The sequence below is a fragment of the Lactuca serriola genome, chromosome 1, assembly GCF_051521515.1.
Source record: "Lactuca serriola cultivar US96UC23 chromosome 1, Lser_US96UC23_V15, whole genome shotgun sequence".
Lineage (NCBI taxonomy): Eukaryota > Viridiplantae > Streptophyta > Magnoliopsida > Asterales > Asteraceae > Lactuca > Lactuca serriola.
The window spans coordinates 74,424,215-74,430,990 of record NC_136408.1 but is presented as its reverse complement, the minus strand read 5'-3'; the positions used below and the strand labels follow the sequence as shown (position 1 = coordinate 74,430,990).

The window sequence follows — 6,776 nt, the reverse complement described above, 5'->3', positions numbered from 1 at the left end:
TTCAGGGTGACCGCTAGGGTGGGCAGGGTAGCCTACCGTTTGGAGCTATCTGCAGAGCTGAGCCAGATTCATGATACCTTCCATGTGTCTTAGTTGAGGAAGTGTATTGCCGATGAGACGACAGTTGTACCGCTTGAGGACATTCAGGTAGATGCGAGCCTGATTATATTGAGAGGCCGATCGCGATTATAGATCGGAAGATCAAGGTTCTAATGAACAAGGAGGTGCCCCTAGTTCAGGTCCAGTGGCAACATCGGAGAGGGTCCGAGCTGACTTGGGAGCCAGAGTCAGAGATGCGGAAGCAACATCCAGAGTTGTTTGCGGCGTGAGACTTCGAGGGTGAAGTCTGGTTTTAGTGGGGGAGAATTGTAACATCCCGAGATTCAGGTATACCCATTGAACCCTTCCTTCTTTCTAAGTTGTTTTGTTTAGCCCTTAAAAGTAAACCAAGGCAAATAAGTACGCTGCGCGTACTCAAGGGTGTGTTTTGGACGCAGACTCCACTCGGTACGCTGGGCGTAGCGGGCCCAGACTCAAAACCCTAATTTAGACTTGAGCCCTATATAAATAAGGCTATGGCATTATCCTCAGCCACCATTTGAGAGAGTGAAACCCTAAAAGAAAGCCAAACTTCGTTCTAAGCTTGTGTGAGTGTTTTTGGAGCTAAAAGTGCATTTGTGTGTTAATAAAAAAGAGTAGGAGATTCTTGTGAAGGCTAGAAGTTGGAGTGCAAGCTTGGATCTGAGTTTTACAAAGGGAGAAGCTTCACTTGGAGGTAAAAAGCTTAGAACTTTCCTTGTTGTTATTGTTGTGTGCTTCTTGGACCAATTTTTAGGGTTTTTGGTCCCAAGGTGGAGACTTTATGAGCAAAAGGTCTCCATAAGCTTAGATCTTCTATATTTTAGAGTGTTATGAGTTGTGGGTTCATAAAAATCCAAACTTGGACGTGGATCTTAAGTCATGCATGAGATCTAAGCTTTATGAGGAAAGAGGAGAGGTGTTAGAGTGATTAGCGACCTTTACAACCATGCAAAGGCTTAAAGGTTCCGACTTTATGGAATAAGAGGCTTAGGGGAAGTCAGATCTAAAAGTTGGATGAGTGTCTTAACCGTTTAAGACCCAAAGATCAAAAGAGAATAAAACTGGGAGTTACACGGGGCGTAATCCCAGTACGCGCAACGTAGGGGGCCACGTACCCCGATTCTGTGAGTGGCCGGGTACGGCCAGCGTACAGTTTTGGTACGTGCAGCGTAACCCGGAGGGTTGACTTTTGGTTGACTTTTAGGGTTTAGTCAATAGTTGGATCTTTGAGCCATAAGAGGGGTAAAATGGTCTTTTACCCTTATGAAAGAACTTAGAGAGGGTTTAGTCTAGCCTTTGAGAGTTGTATTGATTAGAGTAATTATTCCATGTGATTAGGCAGAGGCTAGACCAGATTTACCGAGTTCGATATTTTCCGAGTTACCCGAGGTGAGTCTTCTCACTATACTTTACCTAGAGTGGTAATTAGAGTTATGTGATAGAGTATGTTGTATGCTATTATATGATATGATATCTATGTGATTATGTGCTATATTTGATTCAGAGTTTACAGATTTAGGACCGGAAGGTCCACAGAGTTAGGACCAAAGGGTCCATAGAGTTATGGGACTGGAGGGTCCCACTGAGACATTTTGACCAGAGGGTCATACAGAGTTATAGCCTCAAGTGGCTAATATGTGTTGTATGTGGTATTTTGGGGAACTCACTAAGCATTTATGCTTACAATGTTATGTGTTATGTGTTTCAGGTACTAGTGACGATCGCGGGAAGGCGCTGGCATGATCCGTACACACAGACCGAGGATTTTATTTGTGATCTTGGGATATGTTTTATTTGATGACAATTTTTGAACATGAAATTTGAGAATGTTTAAATGATAATTATGTTGTTTGAAAAATAAAAAATTGTTTTGAAAATTTACGTCGTTACAACAAGACTCCAACCGAAATCCGCAACCTAATCAAGAACTTGGCTGAAGATTCTACACATTCAAGCCATGATGAAGAATGGTACACAGATGCACCCCGAGGTGTAAAAGAGGTCTAAACTCCTCAAATTGAAGCTCAATTGTCCGAGCTTACGAAAGTGGTTATGATGCTAGCCAAAGACAAAGGTGTGCAGCCCACACCCCGCCCATGCGATATTTGCACTCAAGTGGGGAATCCAACAGATATGTGCCCACAGCTTCAAGATGAGGATTATGCGGAAGCAAATGCTTTAAGAGGATATGTGACAACCGTAAATTTATGGTAAAGTCAAAGTTAAATAAAGTCAACAAGCCAAACCGGTCAACCCAGTTAACTTTTCGTATATTAGGGTTTACATCATGTTTACTTAGTACAACTCACTATCTTAATATAAAGTATTGCTTAAAGTTTTCAATGTTCAGAAAATCTAAAATTTAAACGGAGTCAGTGATGCGACAACTCGATAAGACACCTTTAGGTATCCTTCGGGGGCATATAACACTTATTTTTAAAATATTTTAAAAAGCACATAAAAAACTAATATAAATAACTTTTTAAAAAACACATGACAATTAAAAAAATTCGAAAAATAAACTATTTTTAAACTAATTATAATGTGCCGAATACAATCTAAATGCCAAAAACAAAAATGAAAAATGAAAACTTTTTCAAAGGATATCTTAAGACCAAACGAATTATATGTCTAGCAAACTTGTTCAACTAAATTAGATTTATTTAAAGTAAAGGAAATACCTTGAGGTTGGATTTTACGTCGACATTTTATATATTGTATTATAAGAATTCTATAAATGAATAAAAAACAGAAAGAAACACAAATTGGATTGGTGGATCACTGATGGACCATATGTATGGAGCCCTCTAACATGACGTGCCCTAAGTTAATTCATTTTCTTCACACTTAATACATGCCATATTGCCATGTTAAGTTGTTAACATCAAGAGACAATGATATTTTTATTTTTTATATCTTTTGGCACCCATCACTAAGTGGGCTTACTTACTAACCAGTACGTTATTATCAGAGGATCGGAATTACATAACAATTAAAGTATAAAGAGTAAATATGTAAATATACAAAAGTCATATACAAAACATGATAATATATTGTGAGGTGTGCGGGAAGTAATCTGTAAATTTTCTATTAAATAATATTATTTTTTTAATTTTTTAAGCATATGGATCGTTTTTGTAAAAAAGTTTACGCAATAACTTTTTCTGTAAATTACGGTGACAATTTTATAATTTATTTTCTTATCAAAACTGTCGATATATAGCAATTTTAAACATAAAGAATGTTTCTGTAAAAAAAATCCTCAAAGGATATATTATAAAATTATAACGCCTAAATGTGACAATAGATAGATATATTACAAAAATCTAAAATGTATAAAGTTTGAATAACCCAATTTATATACATACTAATTTGCAAATAACCCATGAACAGTACTTGCTTCTTATTGGACCACTTTTATATTTTATTTTTTGTTTTTTTTTTATTATTTATCTGATTTTATCTCTGTAATGGATAACACGTCATGGCCATGTGTTATCTCCTCAAACAACCCACCGCCCATATACGCTTTTCTCCATGTTTCCACCACTTCCTATTCTATAATCCAACGATCCATTCTTATCTGCGTCATCACACCAACAAAATGCATGAAATAGAAGTTCACATCGAGTCGGATCGTCGATTGATGCTTATGTATAACCATAGTTTGGTGAACTTTACCATTTTCATTTAGTATCCACAGAAATACAAGCTCAGATCTTCGGATTTAAACAAGTTATACTCAAGAACAGATCAATAGCTGTGTGTGTGTGTGTTGAAAACAGAAATCGGAAAAATGGTCGTTCGGAGACACTTACTGTTGCTATTAACACAGCCGGTGGAACAGGAATCAAGGCATTCGATACCTTGGGATTCAACCTGACTTATATCGTTGGACGATATGATGAGAAGCACGACTAATGCTACTGCTGCGATCAACGTCTTCTTCTCCATTGAATTCCACAGGGCTTCTGATTGCTTTTTCCCTAAAACTTTTTGCGGCTTCATTTTTGCGTTTTTCCTATGGGTTTCGTTTTCCCTTTGTTTGTTGTAGGTCTAATTTCATTTGGTGTCTTCTCTGGTGATACGGTGGTGGTTGTCGGCAAGGGTGAAGGCAGAAGATGTGTTATTTGGTTTTTAATGTCCTGAGTTCTATCCAATCATATGTTCCACCTCCCATTACTTCCTGCTGAAAGGTAACTACGATGACTATCCTGTATTTGTTCCAATGTTGATAATTTCTTTCGGTTTTTAGTAGTGTACCCTAAGGTTAGAAACATATACATCAACCATTGATGTGATTGGAAGAAATTGGAAGTATGGAGGTTTTTAGAAGAGTTGAACACTTTCCTGAATTTTTTTTAAGAAGTGACATTAGACAAATTTCACCATGCTTATACTCTAGGTATAACATCTTATCAGATTCCATTTTCAATCTTTTTTTAACTTTTATCTGTTAACTGACATCACATTTTTGTGATTATTATTTTCAGTTGAATCTCAAGCTTGGATCAACACAAGGGGTGTGTCCATGGTACCCTAATTTCGTAGGTTAGCTTTTAGGTCTTGTGGGAATGAACTTTTGGTGGTGGGTGGACAACAGGAGGCTAGGGAACTTAAGGACCGACATTTCAAGGAACCTATACAGGTGGTTGATGATAAAATTGTTTTAGCTGCAAGGAAGTCAAATTTTAACATGGATAAAGATCCAGAGTTCAGTAAGGATGGCAATTGAAGTTAATAATTTTGACTATGACTTTTTTTTTTACCCAATTCTGAAGTCATCTCTGTCTTTTAATTTAGACTCAAAGCATGTGACTGTGATAAGTAATGATTCAAAGGTAATTAAGAAGATACTGAAAGAGGGTGAAGGTGCTCTCACTCTAAATGAAGGTGCTTTTGTTCTTAGTAAGTATATAATCATTTTTCATATATTGATTTTTCAATACTTTTTGTTTATTATATCAAACGCTTATAATATTATATTTACTTTACCCATTGTATTTTCTTCCTTTTTTGTAGTTACGTAAACAGCTATGCTAGAATATGAAACTGTGTTTGAGAAAAAGAGTTTTGATGGAGACACTCCATTAAACTTCATTACAGATAAAGGTTAGTTGGTTACATGACAATTTTTTTTCTTTCTTGAAAGACGAAAATACCCTCCGCATTGTCATTGTAGAACAAGTGATTGGCGGATTAGACCAAGGTGTGGCAAGTGGCAACAATGAAGAAGGGTGAGCAGGCAATATTAACCATCACTCATGAATATGGATATGGAAGCCAAGAAATAAACTATGCTTTTGGCTGTGATTCCTCCGTTTTCAAATTTAGTTTATGAAGTCGAAATGATCCAATTTGAGAAGGTAGCTTATCATCCATAATTTACCATAAGGTTGATTCCATATATGTATATAAGGGTAAAATGGTCATTTGGCAGGAAAAGGGTCGATGGGAGATGGATGTTCATGAAAGAATCGAAACAGCTGGGAGGAAGAAAGAAGAAGGAAATATTCTTTTATTAAAGTGGTAAATATCAAAGAGCAGCTAAAAAATACGACAAGGTAAAACTATCATTAATTAGTCTTTTTATATAAATTTAAATATAAATCAATGATATGATATTCATGTGGTGTTTTTAGGCAGTGGATTATGTTTTTGAAGAAGGGCAGATTGGGGATGCCAATGTGGTTGTCAATGGTGCAACTATGAATCTTGGCTTGTGTGATACTATTGGTAAACTTATGAAATCTTTATAGATAACTAAAAATCTATCAACTTTATAATAATTTTTATTAATTAATATATTAATGGTGAGAAATTGACATTCTGTGAACAGGACAGGAGGATTATAACAAACTCGGCGAGTTAATAAATAAATTAATGTCTAAATGTGAGAAAATGACCATTTTACCCTTGCTATATAGATCTTCAGGATGATAAGTACTTCTTTGTGAAGTACCCTGGTGCAACTCCCATAACTAATGCTCAGGTAAAAATTATCAGATAAACTTTGTGAGATAAGAAATAACAATATATTTTGAATGCAGTTTAAAAAGGAATCAATTTTTACTATTATATCGCATTTTTGTTGTCATCTTTAAATCACCTGTTTTGTATTGACAAGTCTTTTCATATTTCAAATTTTTTAATGATTTTATCTTTGATGTTTTAGGTGTTTTCAATTCACCAATCTGTTTTACTGCTGAAAGTTTCTTGCTGTTTTGGAATAATTTCAATTGTTGGACTTTTATTTCTGGCTTGAGCCCTGATGTCCTTATTAGTGGTTGTATTGTGTTGAATTGAAATCTAACCCCTCAAAGTGGGGACACTTCCCTAGTTCTATTTAATATATAATTATTATAATATAATTACCATGTGGGTGGCATATTTGTTTATTTTTCTTTATTGATGTTGATTGTCATAAATATAGTGGATAATGTTTGACAAAATAATTGTTAAATAATAAAGGTGTGTAACTTTTTCTTTCTTACATACAATAATAAATTGAACAAATTTATTTTTATGAAGTATCATAACATCACCTCATTTTATGGATTTTTTTCCTATCATCCTCACTAAGAAAGGTTGTGAACGTTATTCGTACAAAATCAACTACTACAAAAATATACGACTATGATAATACGATCACATCATACATTTTATGCTAATATATGCAACTTACACTACTAGGA

At 35.3% G+C, this 6,776-nt stretch overlaps 1 long non-coding RNA gene across 8 annotated transcripts; it reads left to right on the top strand.

Annotated features, from left to right (window-relative positions):
• Window positions 1–3,577: 3,577 nt before the first annotated feature.
• On the top strand, window positions 3,578–6,479 carry LOC145092405 (uncharacterized). 8 transcript variants are annotated; one of them, XR_013702517.1, is made up of 10 exons: window positions 3,578–4,277; window positions 4,340–4,486; window positions 4,575–4,799; window positions 4,885–4,989; window positions 5,104–5,193; window positions 5,264–5,447; window positions 5,522–5,645; window positions 5,724–5,817; window positions 5,921–6,073; window positions 6,257–6,479. It is a non-coding gene; the product is annotated as an uncharacterized LOC145092405 (long non-coding RNA). The 8 variants fall into 8 exon arrangements; XR_013702518.1 differs by having other exon boundaries at window positions 4,337–4,486; XR_013702539.1 differs by lacking the exon at window positions 4,340–4,486 and having other exon boundaries at window positions 3,579–4,277; window positions 4,575–4,604; window positions 4,685–4,799.
• Window positions 6,480–6,776: the final 297 nt, after the last annotated feature.